Source organism: Eurosta solidaginis, chromosome 2 (assembly GCF_040869045.1).
Source record: "Eurosta solidaginis isolate ZX-2024a chromosome 2, ASM4086904v1, whole genome shotgun sequence".
Taxonomy (NCBI): domain Eukaryota; kingdom Metazoa; phylum Arthropoda; class Insecta; order Diptera; family Tephritidae; genus Eurosta; species Eurosta solidaginis.
This window is the reverse complement of record NC_090320.1, coordinates 299021353-299032927: the sequence shown is the minus strand read 5'-3', so window position 1 is coordinate 299032927 and position 11575 is coordinate 299021353.

The window sequence follows — 11575 nt, the reverse complement described above, 5'->3', positions numbered from 1 at the left end:
AGATATCATAGCGCCATTAATATAACAAAATATATTTTCAAATATATATGTACATATATGCATACATTTAGTTGTGTATATATACGTATGTCTGTATATAAAAAATATATTGCTGAACTAAATAGTAAATGGCAAAGTATTCAAAGTCTTTTTGTGCAAGCAAATTATTCACTCGCGTTTCATTGGCACTTTTGAAGAACATCAAAGTTTTGCATTGAATTACATTTACACAACACATACATACATCTCAAGCTTCTTTTGTATGCACACATAACAGACTGCACTGCATTTCCTCTGCTTTATGCTGCTTACGCTAGCACCATACATACATAAATCACTGAAACTCTGCATTGCGTGAAGACGCAACCCTTTTTGCGTTGATGCACTAAATTGAAAACTTTCATTCAGACAAATTTTACTTAAATTTCCTTTGACAGCTGCGTTTGCCAATTATTATGTAGCTCAGTATTGAATTTGTGTCAAGTTTAGCGAAATTTTCGTTCCAGCATCGGCTTGAAGTATAAGTTGATATGTTATGCTATAATTTAAGTTAATAGAATCGTTAGAAATGTATTACTCAAAAGTAAAAAAAATGCAGAGAGCGACTTATTAACATTGGCTTCTTGTACAAAATTTTATTTTAGTTTCAAAAGTGCAACCGCTCTTAACGTTGGCATACTCGCGGTCGGCTAAGAGGCAAGGAGTACTTGAGAGAACATCATGGCATGCACATTGTACAGTTATATACATATGTAGATGTATATGTGTATATATGTATGCACGCGCCTGTGCTAAAAAATGTTCCTTATTTCTTTCACTGCCAGTAAGAGTATTCAATCAACTATCGCCGTTTACTTCAGGCAATAGCAAGCGAAAATTGTACATTACCACAAAATTTAGCTGTAACCGCATCATTTATAAGAGAAATCAAAAAGATTAATCAATCGCAGGAAAAACGCGTTTGTCTCGGTTGCTAGATTAATGCCATGAGAACTTAAGGCAATCTGTTTGAGTTGGTGAAACACAACGTGTCTGTGTATACATAAGTATTAATTGTAATACTCAGTAAATACGGAAAGAGATTTAACCACAAAATTTTAAGTCTGTAAGAAGCCATAATAAAAGCAGCTTGAAACATAATGAGATTCACATATACTTATGTGCGTATGTATGTGCATATATATGAGCAAACCTTTCCCTTTTAAGTTTATTTTCATATAATATCAGAAATATATAAAGATTAAAGATTAAGGATTAAATTTTAAAGACTAATGATTAAAGATAAAAAATTAAAGACTAGCGATTAAAAATTAAAGATTTAAATTTTAATCTTCAGGACTAAAGATCAAAAAGTTAAGATTAAAGATTAAATATTTTTCTTTGTGTTTCGTGGAAGGAGAAAATGATTTACGCACTGACCGGGATATTTAAGCCTCATTGCGAGACTCTCCGAGTATAGGACCCCTTTCTTTTATTAAGGACTCCCTTCTTCCATTAAGAACTGCCCAATAAAACCTAACTTGCTAATGGGCTGGGCATACATCTTCTCGTTTACTGATAAGTATATGCCTCACATACATATGTGCGGACCGTATCCCATCTGTCTCTTCGGCAGGTCATGTTATTGATGACACTACCCGGGGATAGGTCGCCAAGTACCTCTTCTACCCTCCTTCGCTGATCGGAGAAGTGCCCGCATTCGTAGAAAGTGTGGCTTACGTCGTCTATTTTCCCACAGTACAGGCAGCTCGGGATTATTTTTTTTAAGGATTGAAATTTGAAGATTGAAGAGTAAACATTAAAGACATCTGACTAAAGATAAAAGATTCAAGATTCAAGATAAAAGATTATATTTTAAAGATTAAATATTAAGGATCAAAGATTAAAGTTTTAAAGTTAAGAATTTAGTTTAAAAAATTAAAGATTAAAGGCGAGAGATTAAAAACTTCGGAAAAGCCCAGAGTTTATGCAATAAAGTTTTTTAAATTATATGTTTTAATATTTTGAGCCGGTTTCATACAACTTAAATAAAATTTTGATATGGCAAATAAATTAGGATGAATTTTACCTCAAGGTTAAATCGACAAAAACTAAAAATCGGATTTCAAATAAAATAACTTTTCAAAATAAAGTAGTTAAGCCTGTAATTGACCCTATGTTTTAGAATGAGAGCAAAATTTTTGTTCCGAAACCCTCTCAACATAAATTAGGCAGCTTCTGTAATGGCATTAAGTGGAATATGGTTAATTAGAATCAGTTAACCGTTTCTCAATAGTCTTATGAAGGAGTTCAAGTCGCAATTAAGAGTCATAATTAAATTAATTGATTTCACAAAGTTGGGTTCGGTTAAACTGGCCGGTCCATAAAGACCTCACATAGACTGAATGAGTCCGTAGTGTTACCAGAAGTTTATTTAACGACCAAACTGAAAAATCCTATCAAAAACAAGGACCTATGTTATAAAATAACTCAATCCTCTTGGCATATACTAGAAGCTTTCTAGGACTTATGCTACTTGCTGCTTTTAAATCTGACAGGTGTATCACTCCTAATAGCTAGAGTCTTAGCCTGACAAGAGCAGGGTGCGAGCACCAAACATGCTCGATCGTTTCCTCCTTCAACCCGCACTTCCTATATCTGCTATCACTGACCAAGCCTACTTTAAAGGCATGTGACGCCAGAAGGTAGTTTCCAGTCAGAATACTCGTCATAAGTCAACAGTCCTCTCTTTTTAACGATAGAAGCAACTTTGTTAGTCAAAATTTACAAAACCTATACATAATCTTCGACACTTTACAGCCCCGCGGTTGAACCCACGTCTTTCCCGCTTGGTCGATCATGTGCACCTCTCGCCTTCGCTTAATCTCCCCCAGTCTAATTGGGACGTCTACGGAGCAAGCTTCAAGGGATGCGCCCTTTTTAGCTAATTCGTCCGCTTTTTCATTCCCATCTATTCCCATATGCCCTGGGACCCAATATAGATGTATGCTTCTCCCTGTCCCGATTCTCTCCGGAGACTGCTTACACTCTAACACGCATTTAGATGCTGTGATATGCAAGATTATTACCTTAATTTCTGCTTAGCTTTCAATATAAAAGTTAACGCGGCTGCAGTTTAAACTCTTCTCTTCCAGGGTTTCTACTGATTTAGTTACGGCTAATACTTCCGTTTGGACAAGTTACAGTAATCTGGAAGCTTTCTGGATCAGCACAGTATACCGCAGACCCTACTCATTTCACGAAGTGGTTCGAACTGTGATAGCAGGCTTAATATTGTAGCGGAACATTGAGTTTTCTCATCCTAACCTCTTAGCTTAAGCTTCAAATTAAGGGATGGTCTTTTAGAATGTTCTAGTCTATAGCATAGGCCTGTACTCCAGCCTAAAATTTCAGAACAATTAAGCCCCAAAAATTCTTAAAGAAAATACAGAGAAAATTACCGCATGTGTAGTAAAGTCTTATAAGCTGAGCTTATCACTTTGCAAAAATTTCCAGAAACAAAATTCTCCATTGAAGAATACTTACTTACTTACTTAATTGGCACTTAACCGCTTAAACGGTTATGGCCGTCCAACAAGGCGCGCCAGTCGCTCCTTCTCTCTGCCAATCGGCGCCAATTGGTCACACCAAGGGAGTTTAAATCGTTTTCCACCTAGTCCTTCCAACGGAGTGGGGGCCGCCCTCTACCTCTGCTTCCATAGGCGGGTTCCGATAGAAACACTTTCTTGGCCGGAGCGTCATCCTTCATTCGCATAACGTGGCCTAGCCAGCGCAGCCGCTGCGTTTTAATTCGCTGGAGTATGTTGATGCCTGCGTATAGCTCGTACAACTCATCGTTAAATCTTCTTCGGTACTCGCCATCGCCAACGCGTAGAGGTCCATAAATCTTTCGAAGAACTTTTCTCTCGAACACTCCCAGATCCGCTTCATCTGCTGTTGTCATGGTTCATGCTTCTGCACCATATAGCAGGACGGTTACGATAAGTGACTTTTAGAGTATGATTTTCGTTTGCCGAGAGGGGACTTTACTTTTCAATTGCCTACCTAGTCCAACGTAGCATTTGTTGGCAAGAGTGATTCTTCGCTGTATTTCAGAGCTGATGTTGTTGCAGGTATTGATGCTGGTTCCCAAATAAACGAAGTCTTTTACTATTTCGAAATTATGGCTGCCAACAATAGCGTGGTTGCCAAGACGCGTATGCGTTGAATCTTTGCTCCATGACAGAAGGTACTTCGTTTTGTCCTCGTTCACCATCAAACCCATCTTTACCTCTTCCTTTTCCATTGAAGAATAGTGGCCTTTAATTGCATTATATATTTCCTAGTAAATATTGCAAGCATTCATAAAATTTATAAATTATTTACACCGCTGTGGTTCAATATTTATACAGCTTTTTATTTAACTTTTAGATAAATGAGATTATACATAAAACTTAGATCAAAAATCAGTCTCCAACGTGCGTGAGGCCCATATTTAAGAAAAATTGATCAAGTGGCTTAAGTTTAACAGCCTTACAAACAAATTCCGCACTCAAAATTGTTTACCCTAAATTCGCTAACGAAGTATGTGGCAAACAAATCGATCCACCCTAATATGCTATACTCATTCACGAACGCATGTGTTAGTAGTGGTGATAAGCTTCTGAATGCTCAACGCATTTACACACGCTGAAGGCGCTTTAGCACACCTGGGCGTAAACGTAACAGTACAATTTAATGCCGCTTCATTATTTATGACTTGAAAATTGCGAGGCAAGCACAAAAAATCAGGCACCGGAAATTGTATAGCGAAAGTGCAGCAGCACCAGCAGCAGCAACGGCGGAATGAACAACACAAACACGCTATTATTGTTTTGGTTTAATGTGTGTGTTTTTGTTGTTAGACCGACTCTATATAGCGCGCTTTGTCGCAGCCAACTGAGAGTCGTGCAGCAGGCGCATGCCAAGCTTTAGCAGCGTGACTATTTTGGCCGCAGTCGCAGCTGTGGCGCATTTGTTTTGTAATTATTTACACTTTTGTTTTTGCGTGTTTTGTGTGTAAGTGTGTGTGTATGCATTATTTTATTGTTGTTATTACTAAAGTGTTACATGGTTTCAGTCCCATAAAGTGGCACAATAAAAGTGCAAAAAAAGACGGAGCTCATTGCACGTGTCAGTTAACCGCTTGGGTGCTCGCCTTTTTCTCGCTTTGTGTATTGGGTTTGATTCAGCTGCATGATGGCACAACAAACAACAACAACAACATATAATTACGTTTACACATACATATAGGTAATAGCATTTTCACACCACATGCACTCAAATACGTACATAAACATTAACACTACAGCATTGCAATAACAACAACGTTGATACTGTCAATTTCATTTTCGCACCAATTCAAACGCTTTGGGGAGTTTATCCTTGTATTTTTTCATTGTTTGTTCTTTTTTGCTTTGTTGCTTCTTCGTCACAATATCACCTCACGCTGTGCTTTCTTTTATTATTAAATCATTAATTATTAAACTTGCAAAACATAAATTTAATAGACATTTCAATATTAATCAACCGCGTCATAATACTAATTAAGTACCCAGGAAAAGCTTTTCAAATTCCAACAAATTGGTTGAATAATTGCGTGTGCTGGGACACCATGGCGTATGAGTGACGAAGTTAAATAAAATGAATGTGGATGATTACGAACAATGCTGGAGTTAACGAGTCATACACATACAGTTTCACCATATTCCTCATGTGTGGTGTGTGGTAGCTGGTTGACATTTTGGACAGACAATTTCGCTATTTATTTGTGGATAACAATTTATTTTACAGTTAATTAAATTATTCAAGCACAGGATATACATATATGTATATTAGGGCGGGTCGATTTAAAAATCGCTCATTGCTCTGTGAAAATCGTATTCTAGGGATTAAAATAAGAAACTTTGCCGAAGGAACCATACCCCTAAAACGAATTCTGATGTCCCCCCTTTGGTTCGAACTTTTGGGTAGGGGCAATTTCAATTCTACCTGCTGTGTCTTGTGGTGGCTTAAAAAAAACAACACAAGCAATTTTACGATCTGCAATTGTGTCACAGTGATACCTTCATTTTTTAAAACGGTTGAATAAAAAACCCACACAACTATGTTTACAACATGCAAATGCATCACAGTGATGCCTTGGTTTTAAAAGGGGGTTGTAAAAATGCTAATTTCTAATAATTTTTTTTTAATTTATTTTCTATTACTAAGTTAAATTCATTTTTTCATTTACATATGTTCTGACTAAATAAATTTCTAAAGAGAAAAATAAACTCCAAAAAGAAAAAACATAGACATTTCAAAGTGGGATTTTTCAAAATTTGCCCCTACGACCCAAAGGGGGGAACATCAGAATTCGTTTTAAAGGTATGGTTCCTTCGGCAAAGTTTCTTATTTTAATCCCTAGAATATGATTTTCACAGAGTAATGGGCGATTTTTTTGCCTCCCCACAAATCGACCCGGCCTAATATATATGTATATCGTTAGCTTAATGTGTAAATGTGCTAAGTAACTTTTTTTGAAAAATTGTATTTTAATGCAGTTTTAAAACTGAATTCAAAATACATCGATCACAAGAAAAAAATATTTTAATTTTTACGTGCTGTTTGCAATGATGCGTAAATGTACTAAGTCGTCAACTGTTAAAAAAAATGTGCTAAGTCAACCAGTCAATAATATCAATCTGAATTACTAGTCATTTCTTTGTGCGCGCATTTTATTTACTTATTTAATTCATTCAATCAAAAAGTACATGCTTTGTTGTTGTTGTTGTTGTATTAACGATAAAAATACTCCGCGAAGGCTTTGGGCCGATGTTGTTGGTCGTTTTCCGCATATAGATCCGGTACGTTCCGGTAACAAAGCACCATTAAGGTATTAGTCCAACCATCTCGGGAACGATTTATATGACCACATTAAACCTTCTAGGCCAACCCGTCCTCCCCACCCCCTAGTTCCATGAGGAACTTGTAGTCGCCAGAGCCTCGGCTGTCAATGAAGCAGAATTCGCCACGGGTAGGTGAGGTTGGCAATTGGGTTGTAGAAGCTATATATTGCGCTGGGAACCCCTTGAGAGGGTTGCCTACACAACCCCTGGAAATTGGATTCACCCAATTGAGACATACTTTTTGTGTTTGATAAATGCTTTTCGCTGACCATGATCTACTTCAATTCTTACATGTCGATAACTACATGCTTTGTTACAGGCTAGTTAAAAGTATAGACTATTCAAGCTTAAACTTATATAAGCTGTTATTAAAATTAATAACACTGCTGAATCGATTTGCTAATGTATAGCCCTAGTTATAGGTTCATTCATAGCATAATTCATTTTATACGTTATTTCGATAAATAAACTATTGTTACGAATATTAGCAAAACTAAGGGGTGCTGCTATCTCTAAGCCGATGCTAAACAGTGATATCATGCACATCCATAGATCAATCATTATGTATCTACATAAACGAAACAATAATTGCGTCTATACATATGTACCATGTACGTATACGAGCAGCGGATAATCAATGCACAAACACATGGATATATCTGAACTCCTGAAAGTATGCAATGAGAGAAGCTATAAAATCGTGCAATTGTAGTTACAGCTGAGAAATTTGAGAGCTGATGGCAACTAGTAAATTCTGGAAATGGAAGCGCCTAGAAGATGCGAACGTTGAAATCAGAGAGTATAAAAGGCAGCAAATGTAGAGGCGCTGGAAATCAGTTTCGATTAAGACGCTATCTAGCGAGCAATAGCAGTAGAGTCAGTTTGGTTATTAAGCAAGCTATTCGTTGCAAAGTATGAGTGTTATTGTGAAGTACTTTAATTATTAGTTATTTATTCAACAATTTAGAGATACGAACGTTGGCAGAAGATTGCAAATAAGGGAAATTGCAGTAAATTCGTTACAATTGGTGTCAGAAGAGGAATTTTGGAATAAATTCGGAAGATTGGGAATACAACTTGGACATGGCAAAGTTGAGTGAATTGAGGATCCAGCAACTGAAAAAGGAGTTGGAGAACCGTGGATTGAATACAACCGGCAATAAGATCGAACTTCAAGCACGGCTACGAGAGGTAATGGAGTCGCAAGGAATTGATGTGGACGAGTATGTCTTTAATCCTGATAGGGACGAGACAACAACAAAAATTGAAAAGAAAAACGAAGCATCGCAGACAGTTACGGGCACAGACTTGAACATGATTTTGGCTGCAATATCTGTACAAACATCGACAGTAACCTCAATGTCGTCGCAAATGTCATCTCAACTGGAAGAACAGAAGACACATATTGCAGAAATGTCGTCAGAAATAACATCGAAGATTGAAGCACAAGAAACGCGTATGTCAGAAATGTCGACACAGATTACATCGAAGATTGAAGCACAAGAAACGCGTATGTCAGAAATGTCGACACAGATTACATCAAAGATGGAAACACAACTGAAAAAACAAGAGGCACGCATAACAGTACAACTCGAAGCGCAAGAGGCGCGTATATCATCAAAACTCGAAGCGCGTATGGACGAGAAAATAACGCAGTTTGAGGAAAAAATCGAAGCCGAGGTGGATGCTTTGAGAGGTCGTATACAAGAGTTGCAATTATCCTTTGACGGTTCTGTTCCTTTCCGGGTGTTTAAGATTCAGTTTGAGAAGACCGCAGCAGTGAACAACTGGAGTGCTGAAGATAAAGTTGCTGCACTATTCGTGGCATTGAAAGCATCTGCTGCTGAAATCCTACAGACTATTCCCGAGGGAGAGCGGAACAACTACGAAACGTTGATGAGCGCTCTAGAGAGGCGATACGGAAGCGAACACAGGAAGCAGATACACCAAATAGAGCTGCAAAACCGCTACCAAAAAGCTAATGAGACTTTGGAGGAGTTTGCGTCAGATGTCGAAAGGCTTGCACATTTGGCGAATGCCGACGCACCCGTGGAATACACCGAAAGGGTAAAAATTTAGAGCTTTATAAATGACATACGGGACGTCGAAGCGAAGCGAGCCACATACGCAAACCCAAAGCCGCCATTTGCAGAAACGGTATCACATGCATTGACTCAGGAAACTGCCTCACTATTGAGTAAACTAGCATACAAGGTACGCCGTGTGGAAGTAGAAAGGCCAGAGTGGGTAGACGCAATATTGGAGGCGCTGAAAGGATCGCAAAAGCGGAGTGAAAAAGTTATCAAATGCTTCAAATGCGGGAAGCCCGGTCACATTGCCCATCATTGCGATCTTGATCCTAGTAGTTCCAACAATGTGGGTGGCCGTAAACGCAAAGCTGGAGGAGATGAGCAAGAGCGTGTCAGATATAAAGAACGAAAACTTGCCCCAGCTATTGAATGTCCTGTGATATCAGATATAAAGAACGAAAACTTGCCTCAGGTATTGAATGTCCTGTGATATCTGTGTCGCAAATTGGAAGAAAATCGAGCAGTCTTGCCGTCGAAGGAAAGCTGGCTGGCAAGGAGCGTGTACTGACTGTAGATACGGGCGCATCTCATTCCTTGATCCGATCTGACTTGGTACAAAGGCGACGAAATTCAAAAGAAAAGGTTGATGGATCGAATGGACCAAATAAAGCGAAATTAAAAGTACCTGCGAGAAAAAGACCAGCATCGACAAACCCTAATGGAAGCACTAAAACGACTGAAAGAATTTTTCAGAAAGAATGCAAAGGTGGTTTCAAGCCAGCGCGCACTACTGTTGTGAAACGTCCAGACAATAATGATGATGCAAAGTCAATCCGTCAAGTGCAAGCTCTGCGAAGAAGTTCATTGGCCAAACAACAGAGTGCGAGGGAACGATCAAGAATAATGAGTAGTAAGATTAAACGCAGGTACAATGAGAACAAAAATTCGGAAGGTTTCTTGGAGGGAGATTTGGTACTGTTAAACAACTCCGCCGGCGGAAAGGTGTTCCAGCCAAATTTCGGTGCATTTGGGAAGGCCCGTACAAGGTTGTGAAGAAGATCGGTGATACCATCTAACGCATACAAAGCATTGGGAAACCACGGAGTAGAAGAGTGGTACATTTGGAGATGCTAGCGACGTTTAGATCGGGAGATTTGTCTGATCGGGACGATCAGACTTAGGTGGAGGGCAGTGTTACGAATATTAGCAAAACTAAGGGGTGCTGCTATCTCTAAGCCGATGCTAAACAGTGATATCATGCACATCCATAGATCAATCATTATGTATCTACATAAACGAAACAATAATTGCGTCTATACATATGTACCATGTACGTATACGAGCAGCGGAGAATCAATGCACAAACACATGCATATATCTGAGATACTCCTGAAAGTATGCAATGAGAAAAGCTATAAAATCGTGCAATTGTAGTTACAGCTGAGAAATTTGAGAGCTGATGGCAACTTGTTAGATTCTGGAAATGGAAGCGCCTAGAAGATGCGAACGTTGAAATCAGAGAATATAAAAGGCAGCAAATGTAGAGGCGCTGGAAATCATTTTCGATTAAGACGCTATCTAGCGAGCAATAGCAGTATAGTCAGTTTGGTTATTAAGCAAGCTATTCGTTGCAAAGTATAAGTGTTATTGTGAAGTACTTTAATAAAGGCCATTTTTCCGTTATTCAATATTGGAGTTATTTATTCAACAATTTAGCGATACGACCGTTGGCAGAAGATTGCAAATAAGGGGAATTGCAGTAAATTCGTTACGCTATTATATATGGAATGATTAAATTAGATAAATCTGAGCAGTTCGTGCTAAAGTTTATTACATTATAGGCAAGCATGAGTGACATAAAAGTTCTTCTGTCATGCAAAGCCTGAAGACCAAGGAATTTGTACCTGCTGGTATATGTTGGGAGGCCGTCTGGCCAGTGAAGCATACGTAAAGCAATTTTTGTATAAATTTTTTGAACTTTCTCACTTTTATAGGAGTTAGATTCACAGAAAGGGTTCCATATTATTGAGCAATATTCAAGACGACTTCTGACCAAGGATATATAAAGTGCCTTCAATGTCATAGGGTCTTTAAAGTCACTGGTGCTACGTCTACTGAACCCAAACATTGCAACAAATTTTGAAACAACGAAGTCAATGGTACTAGTATTTAGTATTTAGTTTGTAGATGAAGTATATGGCAGTTGTATTTTTGGAATAAGACATAACACAGCATTTGTTTGAATTTAAATATAAATTATTGTCTGCGCACCATCCGGCAAATGAGTTCAGATCAGAACCATTAGAAATAGTTTGTCAAATAAATAGTATTTTTGTGAAATATATAGTTTTGGTGTTTTATTTCAATCATTAAAGGTGAGGAGAGATGTGAGAACATATTGAGTAAAAAGTGCTAAGTCAGAAAAAAAAATTTGTTATGAAAGCGGAAATTGTGCTAAGTCATAAAATAGCTGCTGGGTTGGCATACATAATTTTTATTAATCTTTTTCAAAGCTTCTCAAAAGCATTGCAATTATGGTATCCTCATTCACAGTTTTGAAAAAAGAAGGTTATTTCAAAAGTTATTCTTTTTTTTTCGTCTCCTGTAAAATTCGTAAAAGTTGACTTAGCACATTTT